The sequence below is a fragment of the Sapajus apella genome, unplaced genomic scaffold, assembly GCF_009761245.1.
Source record: "Sapajus apella isolate SASKATOON/1434 unplaced genomic scaffold, GSC_monkey_1.0 scaffold68, whole genome shotgun sequence".
NCBI classification, from domain to species: Eukaryota; Metazoa; Chordata; class Mammalia; order Primates; family Cebidae; genus Sapajus; species Sapajus apella.
Window position 1 is genome coordinate 8,277,228 of NW_022437008.1, and position 11,525 is coordinate 8,288,752.

Genomic DNA, 11,525 nt, shown 5'->3' on the forward strand with positions numbered 1-11,525 from the left:
TTTTTTTTTTTTTTTTTTTTTTTTTTTTTTTTTTTTTTTTTTTTTTTCCCCGGCATTTGTGTGCTGCATTGTTAATGGCCTCCACCATCTCTTTTTTTTTGGGACGGAGTCTTGCTCTGTCATTCATGCTGGAGTACAGTGGCATGATCTCGGCTCACTGCAACGTCCACCTCCCAGGTTCAAGATTCTCCTGCCTCAGCCCCCTGAGTAGCTGGGATCACAGGAATGCACCACACCAGTAGAGATGGGGTTTCACCATGTTGGCCAGGCTGGTCTTGAACTTCTGACCTCAGGTGATCCACCTGTCTTGGCCTCCCAAAGTGCTGAGATTACAGGTGTGAGCCACCATGCCCAGCCTTTCTCCACCATTTCTGAGGATAGATCTTCAGGAACAGTTTTAAAGCTTGATGCTTCACTGGACATTGTTCAAGGGAGATTCTGGTTGTTTGCAAATATTTTTTGTGACGGACCTCATCTATCACATCACACGAGGATAAAAACCACTAAACGGCTCCATTGCTATAAAATTTTATTTTTCTGATTTTCTTTTAGTTTTCAGTTAACAATTGAAACTAACAAATTTCAGTCTTGAAGACACTCTTAAAATTCAATAAAATTTGCACTTATCAAACAGAAAGGTAATACTCTTTAGGTCCTTTGTTTTAAATTTCAAACATGAATGAACTTCAACACGATCACGTAGGATGACAGAATCGAAGTCATCTACGTTCTGTTTCTTTACCTTTGCAATCACTGTGCTATCATCGTTTGTTTTGAATCTACTGTTTAAATGCAGGGATGTGTCATTCCACCAAGCTTGGGGACAAGGACCGTGCCCAAAGTGAACTTCAGCAATTCTGAGCTGCTATAAATTCATTCTTTCAACAAATGCATATGGTTGAGTCTGTGTATCTCAGGGACACATCTATAGCTAGGAGTTATTTGAATTAAGTTCCATGTAGAAATCAATGTGTATTAAAATGTCAGTGATAAAAATGTGCTAATTTGAAGCTTGTGTATATATTATTAAAACTCAAAGTAATGGGAGTAGTTGTTTAGAATCTAAACCAACAAGAGATTTGAAAGGAGTATTATTATTATTATTTTTTATTCCTGCACATTGCTTAGAATTGCTGGCACATGGAGACAAAAATGCTCTGTAGGCTTTGAATACCCTCACTTCTTGCATCTAAGGGGGTGGTTTTTCCCTGGCAGGACCACCAGTGTGGCCTGCAGAGCAGCAAGTGAGGGGAGGAGTAGTGAGAAATGATGTAAAAGGGGCTCGTAAGAGTCAAGTACTCGCGGGTCTTGCAGGCCATGGTGTTGGGATGTGGCTTTTAGCTCAAGTGCAATGTGCTCTCGTAGTGCCAGGTAGACAGCCCTACCATTGAACATGGACAAGTCACCAGGACATTCCAAGATAACATTTTCTGTTTGACTGTAACCTCCCTGAGGGAAGGCAATAGGTTTCAGGTACCTTTGTAAGTCAGTGTTTTTCCCAACGCTTACAAGAGACAAAATACACAGACAATAACCAGACCATATGTAAGATAGAACTCTGATCTACAATTGGCAGCAAAGAATCCAGGAAGTCAAACTCCTGTCTTTAGCAACCTATCCAGGATGCCAGATAACAACCTTTAACACATTTGGCCTTAAATGGCTGGGACCTGATGAATAACTGACAGTGTCCCTAATTGTTATCACTGCTTCTAACTTAGCACCACATAGAGAAAGCCAAATATGCCCACCTAAACCATCCCGTAGGATGTCTTTCTTCTAGTTAGCTGCCTGCAGCTTCCCTCACCAACAGGACACACTGGAAGCCTTCTCTTTTTCCACTGTAAACTTTTCCCACCCCTCTGCCTGCCTTTGAGTCTCTGCCAAAAGTGAGTGATGGTTGCTGACTCTCTTGATATAGCAAGCTCTAAATAAATAGGCTTTGCTTCTTCTAGTTTGGATGGTCTTTGTTTATTTCCATGTCCGGCTCACATAGTGAATGAGTGAGTGAATGGATGACAACCCTGCCATCCAGAAGCTGACCCTGCAAGGGATAAAGCTAAGGAGGGGGTCAGGTGCGGTGGCTCACGCCTGTAATCCCAGCACTTTGGGAGGACGAGGTGGGCAGATCACCTGAGGTCAGGAGTTTGAGACCAACCTGGCCAATGTGGCAAAACCACATCTCTACAAAAATATAAAAATTAGTGGGGCATGGTGGTACGCACCTGTAGTCCCAGCTGCTTGGGAGGTTGAGGCAGGAGAATCACTTGAACCCGGGTGGTGGAGGTGGCAGTAAGCTGAGACTATGCCACTGGATTCCAGCCTGGGCGACAGAGCAAGACTCCATCTCAAAAAAAAAAAAGAAACTAAGGAGGGGAAGATGAATGGCAACAGGGCTGACTGATGACTGAGACACTACGACTACAGGGAAACAGACGGGACCCGTCCTTCTGAGTGTCTGTCTGTTTATACTAACCATCTTCTCTGGATGCCTGCTCTTTTGTAAACCTGGGCTTCTCCTATGCAAAATCATTCCTAACATGCATTTGCACTTAATGTGTGGTGAACACCTCTCCACTTAATTGTGTATCTTTCAAGGATGCAATTTTAAATGGTTTCCTAGTATTCCATGAGGTCAAGTGAATGGTTCCGTCTAATTTTATTATATTGAAAATGATGTTTGTTATGTATTGACAAATTATAGTTGTACGTATTTCTTGGATTACAAAGTGGTGTTATGATTTTTTAATACAAGGTGGAAAGATTAAATTAAGCTAATGAACATAGCCATCTTCTCAAATATTTAACATTTTTTGTGGTAAGAATATTGGAAATGTACCCTTTTAGTTATGTTGAAATGTACAAAACTCAGTTATTAGCTATATTTACCATAATGTTCAATTGATATAAAAAACTGAATCTCTTTCTCCTGTTTAGTTGAGGCTTTGTGCCCTGTGACTATCATCTCCCCATTCCCCACAGCCCCAGCCTCTGGTAACCATTCTGCTCTCTGCTTCTGTGAGTTCAATTGTTTCAGAATCCATGTATAAGTGAGAACATGCAGTGTTTGCCTTACTGTATTTGGCTTATTTCACTTAATGTAATGTTCTGCTTTTCATGCAAATGACAGAGTATTTTTTAAGGTTGGATAGTATTCCATCATGTATATATGCCACATTTTCTTTAGCCATTCATCAGTGGTAGAACACCCAAGTATATAAATCACATATTAAAGGATCTGAAGGGAGAGATAGATTACAGTATGATAACAGTAGGGGACTTCAATAGACCACTTTCAATAATGGATGAATTATCCAGACAGATTAATAAGGCACTTTAGACCAAGTGGATCTAACAGAAATATACAGAACATTCCATCGAATAGCAACAGAATCCACATTCTTCTCAAGTGCACATGGAGCATTTTCCAGGATAGATCACATGTTATACCACAAGACAACTCTTAGCAAATTTAAGAAGGTTGAAATCATGTCAAATATCTTTTCTGATCACAGTGTTATAAAACTAGAAATCAGTTATAAGAGGAATTTTCAGAAAATTCACAAATACATGGGAATTAAATGGATGCCCCTGAACAACCATTGGGTCAATGGTGAAATTATAAAGGAAATTCAAAAATATTTTGAAAGAAACAAAAAAGGAAATACAACATACCAAAACTTACGGGATGCAGCCAAAGTAGTTCTAAGAGGAAGATGTATAGCAACAAATGCCTACATCAAAAAAGAAGAGTTGCAAATAAGCAACTTAAAGTTATGCCTCATGGAAATAGAAAAGGAAGAGCAAACTAAGCCCAATGTTAGCAGCAGAAGAAATAATAAATATTAGAGTTGAAATAAATGAGAGAGGGACTAGAAAATAATATGAAAACAATAAAAGTAAAGGTTAATTTTTTGAAAAGATAAACAAGATTGGCAAACTTTAGCTTGACTAACCAAGAGAAAGAGAGCAGAAATAAAAGAGGTGACATTACAATGGACATCACAGAAATGCAAAGGCCCATAAGAGACTATTAAGAATAATTATATGCTAGCTGGGTATAGTGGTTCATGCCTGTAATGCCAACATTTTGGGAGGCTGTGATCGGAGGATCACTTGAGCCCAGGAGTTCAAGTCCAGCCTGTGTAACAGTGAGACTCTGTCGCTACAAAAATAAAATAAAAAAATAATTGGCTGAGTATGGTGGCACGCATCTGTAGTCCAATACTTGAGCCCAGAAAATTGAGGCTGCAATGAGCCGTGATTGCACCATTGCACTCCAGCCTGGATGACACTGCATTCCAACCTGTCTCAAAAAACAAACAAACAAACAAAACCCCTAAAAACTACATGCCAAAAAAGTTGGCTAACTTAGAAGCAATGCATACATTCCTAGAGACATACAACCTACTGAGATGAAATCATGAAGAAATAGAAAAATCTGATCAGACCAATAAGGAGGGAGGAGATTGAAACAGTCATTAAAAAACCAACAAAGAAAAGCCTGGGACCAGATGGCTTCATGGTTGAATTCTGCCCAGCATTTAAGGAACTAATACCAATTCTCCAAAAACTCTTCCAAAAAACTGAAGACAGAAAAACACTTCCAAACTCTTTTAACGAGGCCAGCGTTACCCTGATACCAAAGCCAGACAAGGACATCACAAGAAAAGAAAATGCTTCTAATTTTAAACATAAAATTCCTAAAAGGTGCAGACCAACTCCTGGGCTCAGGTTCCTTCTCCCCGACTGTCTGTCCATCTGTCTTTCTCTCAGCGCAATCTCATCTCCATCCCTTCCCTTCTTCAATCTGGGGAACTCTCTAGATGGGATGATGACTACTTTCACTCCAGTTTAGGATTTAGAATGATTACTGCAATTTCTCTGACTGCAAAGTGTTCCTTAGAATGCCACAGATAAGAAGGAAGAATTTAGGCTCCAGGCATGAGCTGCTTTCCTTAAGGACCCCCTCTTAGTGACTGATCACCACCATCTTAGATTCACCCACCCACCTGTCATCTTCTGACCAAATTATCTAAGTCATGTTAAGCCCGGGAGAGGGAAAGGGAACCGTACCCATTCTTATGAGTAACCTTGACACGCCACTTCGTACTCTCCCACCTCCACACAGCTACCACTTGCCTCCATGCTCATCCTCAAGTCAAATCAGTATCTAGGATTTTAAAAACTCTTTTCTGGTGATAACTTCCAGAAAATAGCTGGGAGGCTCAATATAAAGAGAGCTTTGCGGGATTAAAATCTAGGTGTCTGTAGTGACTACAGTGAATTACCTATCTATGCATCTCTTGACGGACAGGGTTTTTCTCTGTCACACAGGCTGGAGTGCAGTGGTGATCATAGCTCACGGCTGTCTTGAGTTCTTGGACTCAAGCGATCTTCTTACCTTAGCCTCCTGAATAGCTGGGACTACAGGTGCACGACACCATCCCTGGCTAATTTTTAAAATTTTAATTTATATTTTAGTAGAGACGGGGTCTTGCTATGTTGCCCAGGCTGGTCTCGAACTCCTGAGCTCAAGTGAACCTCCTGTCTTGGCCTCCTAAAGTATTGGGATTACAGGTGTGAGCCACTACGCCCGACCTGTCAATAATAATATAATTGTACATTTAAAAATAACTAAAAGAGTATAATTGGATTGTTTGTAACACAAAGGATAAATACTTGAGGGGATGGATTTCCATGATGTGATTATTATGCACGGCATACCTGTACCAAAATATCTCATATAACTCATAAACATATATGCCCTCTATGAAACCACAAAAATTAAAAATAAAAAATAATATACAAAAAAAAAAAGAGATGTAGGTGTCTGGATCCACCTTCTAGGGTGAGTTTGCATGGATCCAAGGGGTGAAGGCTGAGCCCAGCTGATTTGTGGTTCATCAGACAGATGACATCCTTCTGCTCTATCATGTCCCCAGCTGTAGCTCTGCCAGGGAATTCCAAGAAACCAGGATGGAGGCTTTTGTGTTAAGACCTGTCTTTTACCTGTTTAAATTACAATACTGAATAATTATGTATGTGTAAAAACTGTCGAAAGTATACTTACATGGAACCTTCGCCGTGTGCTAACATGACTTTTCGTTATGACCTATTCATACATCATTTGAACCGAATATCTCAGCCCGGCAATGTAAATGTGTTTTTGTTTTTGTTCTGCAGGTTAGGTCAGCCGACGTCTGCAACAAATACGATTGGAAGGGTGAAGGGGACGTGATTTACTTAAATCAGGTAATTTCTCCACTAAAACATTGAGGCCTCAACTCATAAAGACACTCTTTAGCAGATGAACTATATAGTTGTCCAGCATTTGTCATTTTCGGTGATTTGAAAGGAAAGGACAATTATAAAAATGAATGTAATTCTCTGTTGAAGAAAAAAGATCAGTTTTTGCAGCAGGGGGTGGTGAACGTTCTGCAGATTAAAAACAGGTTTCACAGCAATTCTGCTGCTGTAACATCCTACAATTAAAACACAAGAAGAAACGGCTCTGGTGCCAAAGAAGACAGTTGTGGGAATTAGTTTGTTTGGGGACGGGGAGGCAGGTTCCCCGGGCAGCATCAAAGGTTATTTTGTTTCCCGTAGGAACAGCACTGTTGCCATAAATGGTGCTGGTTTGCTTCCAACCCCCATTTCCCCCCCCCCCCCCCCCCCAGCTTTTCTGACCTGCTTTCAATTATCAGGGATTATTAAACTGGAAACATTTTAAACTGCTGCTGGCTTTCCGGCCTTATGAGCTGGGGCCTTATGAGCGGAGCTAGAGGCGTCACAATAAAAGCTGATTGATTAGCAGAGAATGTACTGATAGGAACCGATGCCCAGTGTCATTTTCTATGCGTTCCACAGCCTTCTCTTTCCCCATCGAACTGTGCATCTTCATGGGGAGTTTCACGTTCGTATCTCTCTGGCGCCTTCTGCAGCCTGGAGGCTCTCAAGTTCCATCTCAACTGCCTGACCTGGGCCGGTGACATCTCTCACCTGGACCCCTAGCTAGGGTGGACAGATCCCAGAGGCAATGCAGCATTTCTGCCTATCTCATTGCTGCTTAATTGCAAGGACATCAGACTAACAGCGACAATAACGCATCTCCACAGAATGCAGGCCACAGAGCGCTGGTGGAGGTAAAGGTGGAGGCAGGTGTCTGTGTCTCGGACGGTTTCAAAAATGAAAGGCATTTTCCTAAAGTAGTATTATCGTCAATGACCTTGTCTTCTAGGGATCTTTCCTGAAGTTTCTTGTGTGCCTATCTGATTTCTCCAACTAAATTATTTCATTTGATAACACATACTACGTGGTTAACATTGTGCTAAAAATTTAAAGATATTTACTTTTTATGTTTAATTCTAACAACAAGTCCCTGATTTGCTGGTACAATAGGTACAGTTAGCAGCCCTATTTTGCAGATGAGTAAACTGAGGCCCATGAGTGGGAAAGGCCAACTTCATTCATCGCTATATTGCTTGTTGTATTAAGCCTGTTCCTGCTCTGAGTGACAGGGGTGGAGCAGATCCTCTATTCCTTCCCAGGTCATTCACTGCTTTTTAAAAAACATCTATGGATTCTTTTAATACATGCTTATTGTGTGTGTCCAGGATCTGAGGATGGTGGTAGATTTGTCAAACCATCTGCCACCTTTTGTGGGGACAGGGCTCATGCCCCAGCTCTGTTTCTGATCAGTTTGCAAGGAGGATGCAGATACCCATATTGCCAGAGAATCACTGCAATCACCATGAGGAAGCCTGGCTTTTCAGCATTGCCTAATTGCTCGAGTCGCAAAGGTTCAGCAAACCAGCCTGTGTTGGGTGCACTGGGAAAAGGAGACAGGGTCTACTTTTTGATTACACAATGGGCTGCTTACAACTCCTCCCTCTTTTCTGGCAGAAAGGGGCTGAAGTGAGGGTGGGGGTGGGTGGGTGTTGGGGAGTGGCAGAAAGTGGTTTCCCTAGGGGTGGGGCCCAGGGTGAGGCCAACCACAGTTATTCCAGGATTATGACTCAAAGCACACCAACAAGAAGCATTTATTACCTCCGAAGTAGTGCTGGCTCTATAGTGCTGAATGGAGAGGTGAGGTATTGCAGCTGTTATCTTTTGAACTAACTGCTATTGCGTGTCCCATGACCAGCCGTGGCAGGGTTTTTGTTCCCATGAATGAATGGGCTATAAATCTGTCGGAGCTGACAGTAGCAGCAGTACTAGAGGGTGTAAAGAGAAAATGTGCAGAAGAATCTTGTGGTCTTTGCTTGCCTGGAAAATGAGTTCAATAAAATGGAGGTGATCAGTGCTTATTTATAGGGCAAACTGATACATCCAGCATTGGCCGTCAGAACCTAACTTAGTGTTTTCTCATTTACAGTCACTCTGTTGTAAAGCACATCTGTGCGCCAAGGGCACTCGTGGAGCTTCCAACAATTGCAGCCGTGGAAGAAGTAAAGGAGACGCTTGCAGATAAAGGAGTGTTTTCCTCTCTGTTTCTAAGTTTCAGGAGCCTTTAGAGGTAGCTGTCTGGAGAGCTTTAGTGTTGAGGTTTGTGACACGCAGGAAAACCCAAGGCTAGGAACCGTTCCTTATTTACATTTCAGTTTTGAGGGTGAATGGCAGGAAATGGGATAAAATTAATCGCCATTTTTCAGGCCACTGAAACAATAAATTTCAGCAGCTATAAATTTGGAGCTGGGTTAAGTACTGAAAACAATTTATTGCTAATTTTTCCCTTAATTGCATTCCCAAGAAGGGTTTGGTGCTTACTGGGGGAATTATTATATAAAAATTATTCGTTAGAAAGCACAATGAACGGTAAATCAGAAGCTTACCTGAAACAGGGTCAGGGTTCCTCACAGTTCGTCCTCGCCCCCACCCAGGCTGTCTCCAGCAAGGTCTTCAGGAAAGAAAAGGATCAGGGAAAAACGCTCCCACTGTCCCCTCGACCCCTCCTCTGTGACACCATGCACAGATTAGGTGTTGATTCAGTAAGATGCCTCACCTAAAAGTGATAGTGTGAGTCACGTGTGGAAGCAGAGGGGACTTAATGGAACGATCACTGCACGGCATCCCTGCCTCATTTAATTTGTTTTGGGGCTGCAAGCCGTGTCAGGCTAACTGCAGCAGAGGCCATTCAACAGCCTGACCCTGTTGGTGGAGAAAGTTGAAAGATAGTGACATCATGTCAGAAGCTGCCGGGATGGAGTCAACATCCGTTCCTGTCTCTCCTTGGGAGAGCCATGTTTCAGGGCGAGTCTCCTCTGCAAAAAAAGGACTTGATGGGACTGGAGGTCTCGGAGCTGGTGCTGGCCTTGGGGAAGATAATCACTGCAAGTCACTTTACACTACGTGGGGGGAACTTGCTCTCCTTTGGTTGTTTGATGGGCAGGCGTCGCTCAGATGGGGATGGTGAAATGTCATCTTTCTGCACATGCCATCTGTATTCCTTTAGGCCTAGAGCAGCCCATGGGTGGGAATTCCCCTGCTTATATCAGTCTTCTTGGCATTTTTCAGGCAAAGACAGAGTGATGGGTTTGCCATTCCAAACCAGCTATGGGCAGAGCCTGTGCCCGTCTGAGAGCTCCTGGTGGCTGAAATTGCAATTCTGATAGCCATTTGGGGAAGAGCCCATGGGTGCCAAGTGTTTATGATGTGACAAGTATGTCTGCATCATGGATGGTGAGGTCACTGGAAGCCGTTGGGTGGAAGCTCTTCTGTCCCTTCATCTATGGTATCTCTCATCTCAGACTGGTGATGGCTATGATGGTGGGAGGATCCCCACCCCCTTCCTCCCCCCACCCCCTTCCCCCCCCCCCCCTCCCCCCCCCCCCCACTGTTTGGGACATGCTCCCACTGCTGGCCTGGGTGGGAGAGTGGCAGGAAATGTGTGAGGGAGGGGCAGGGTATGAGGGGCACTGACCATCCTCCCAGGAAACTGACAGGATGGGGAAAGTACACACTTCAAAGTCAAACAAAATGGCACATTCACAGGGAACTCAGGGGTAGGATCCAAGGCAGTGTGCAAGGTAAAACCAGAAAAAAGCCACTGTTCTTTTGCCAGCCTGTTGGGACAGTATTGTGTGAGAGAATGACCCTAAGTCAAAATAGCTCATTTTACAGTAGTGTCACAACAGAGTTCTGTATCTCTGTCCATTGCTGGAATCACCCTTGGTTTGGTGACGTGATTATCAGGCCACCTGGGAGCTGAGATCTCAGTGGAAAGAAGAAAATATTCTTCTTTTTCTTCTTTTTTTTTTGAGACAAAGTCTTGCTCTGTCTCCCCAGGCTAGAGTGCATTGGCGCAATCTTGGCTCCTCCTGGGTTCAAGTGATTCTCCTGCCTTGACTTCTTGAGTAGCTAGGATTACAGGTGCCTGTTACCATACCTGGCTAATTTTTGTACTTTTAGTAGAGATAGAGTTTCACCATGCTGGCAAGGCTGGTCTTGAACTCCTGACCTCAGTTGATCCACCCACCTCAGCCTCTCAAAATGCTAGGATTACAGTTGTAAGCCACTTTGCCTGGCCTGAAAATCCCCATCTTCTTTTGCAGGCCACCCAAGGCAGAGGCTCACAGATGAGACTGGAGGCCACAGCATCCCCCCATCCCTCAATCTTATGACAACTAACTAGCAAGAAATTTCTGTAAAAAAAATTATTATATAAAAAAGATACATGCACTTGTATGTTTATTCCAGTACTGTTCAAACTAAGTGTTCATCAACAAATGGGTAGAGAAAATGTGGTACATGTACACAATGGAATACTATTAAGCCATGAAAAAGAATGAAATCATGTCTTTTGCAGCAACATAGATGGGATTGGAGGTCATTATCTTAAGTGAGACAAACCAGAAACAGAAGAACAAATATTGCATGTTCTCACTGATATGTGGGAGCTAAATAATGTATACACCTGGATGTAGAGTGTGGAATGGTAGATGATGGAGACTCAGAAGCAGGTGGGGCGGATGGGAGGTGGATGATGAGAAATTACTCATTGGATGCAATGTCTGTTATTTAGGTGATGGATCCTGTAAAGCCCTGACTTCACCACTGTACGATCTATGCGTGTAACGTGATTGCACTTGTACTCCATACATTTATACAAATAAAAAAGATTATTGTAAAAAATAAAGCTGGTTATGTAACCCCCCCAAAAGAAATTTCTGTAAATGAAACGTGCGTCCAAGCTGAGTCTATAGCTAACTTTCTAGCATGCCAAGGAGACTTTCTCACACCTCTCACTTCCTCTTTCTTCCTTTCCCTATTCCTGCCCTCTAATTCCTCAGAAACATGGCACCTTGTCTGGGGTTTGTTGATATGAGCTAAGTGGCCAAAGTGTGGGCAACTGAGGGCAAGCATCAAAAATAAAGAACTGAACTAAAAAGAAGAACCTGCTCATGTATGTTCACTGCGGTGCTATTCACAATAGCAGCGACATAGAACCAGCCCAGGTGCCCATCTGCAGTGGGCTGGATAAAGCAAATGTGGCACATTTACACCATGAAATACTACACAGTCAT

General features: G+C 42.8%; 1 long non-coding RNA gene across 1 annotated transcript in view; it reads left to right on the forward strand.

Moving 5' to 3' along the window:
• The window catches only part of LOC116530791, a 54,773-nt gene extending 44,057 nt beyond the window's left edge, over positions 1 to 10,716 (forward strand). The window contains exons 2-3 of the long non-coding RNA XR_004260129.1: positions 8,378 to 8,547; positions 10,554 to 10,716. This is a non-coding gene — a long non-coding RNA (uncharacterized LOC116530791). The remainder of the gene's footprint in view (positions 1 to 8,377; positions 8,548 to 10,553) is intronic.
• Positions 10,717 to 11,525: the final 809 nt, after the last annotated feature.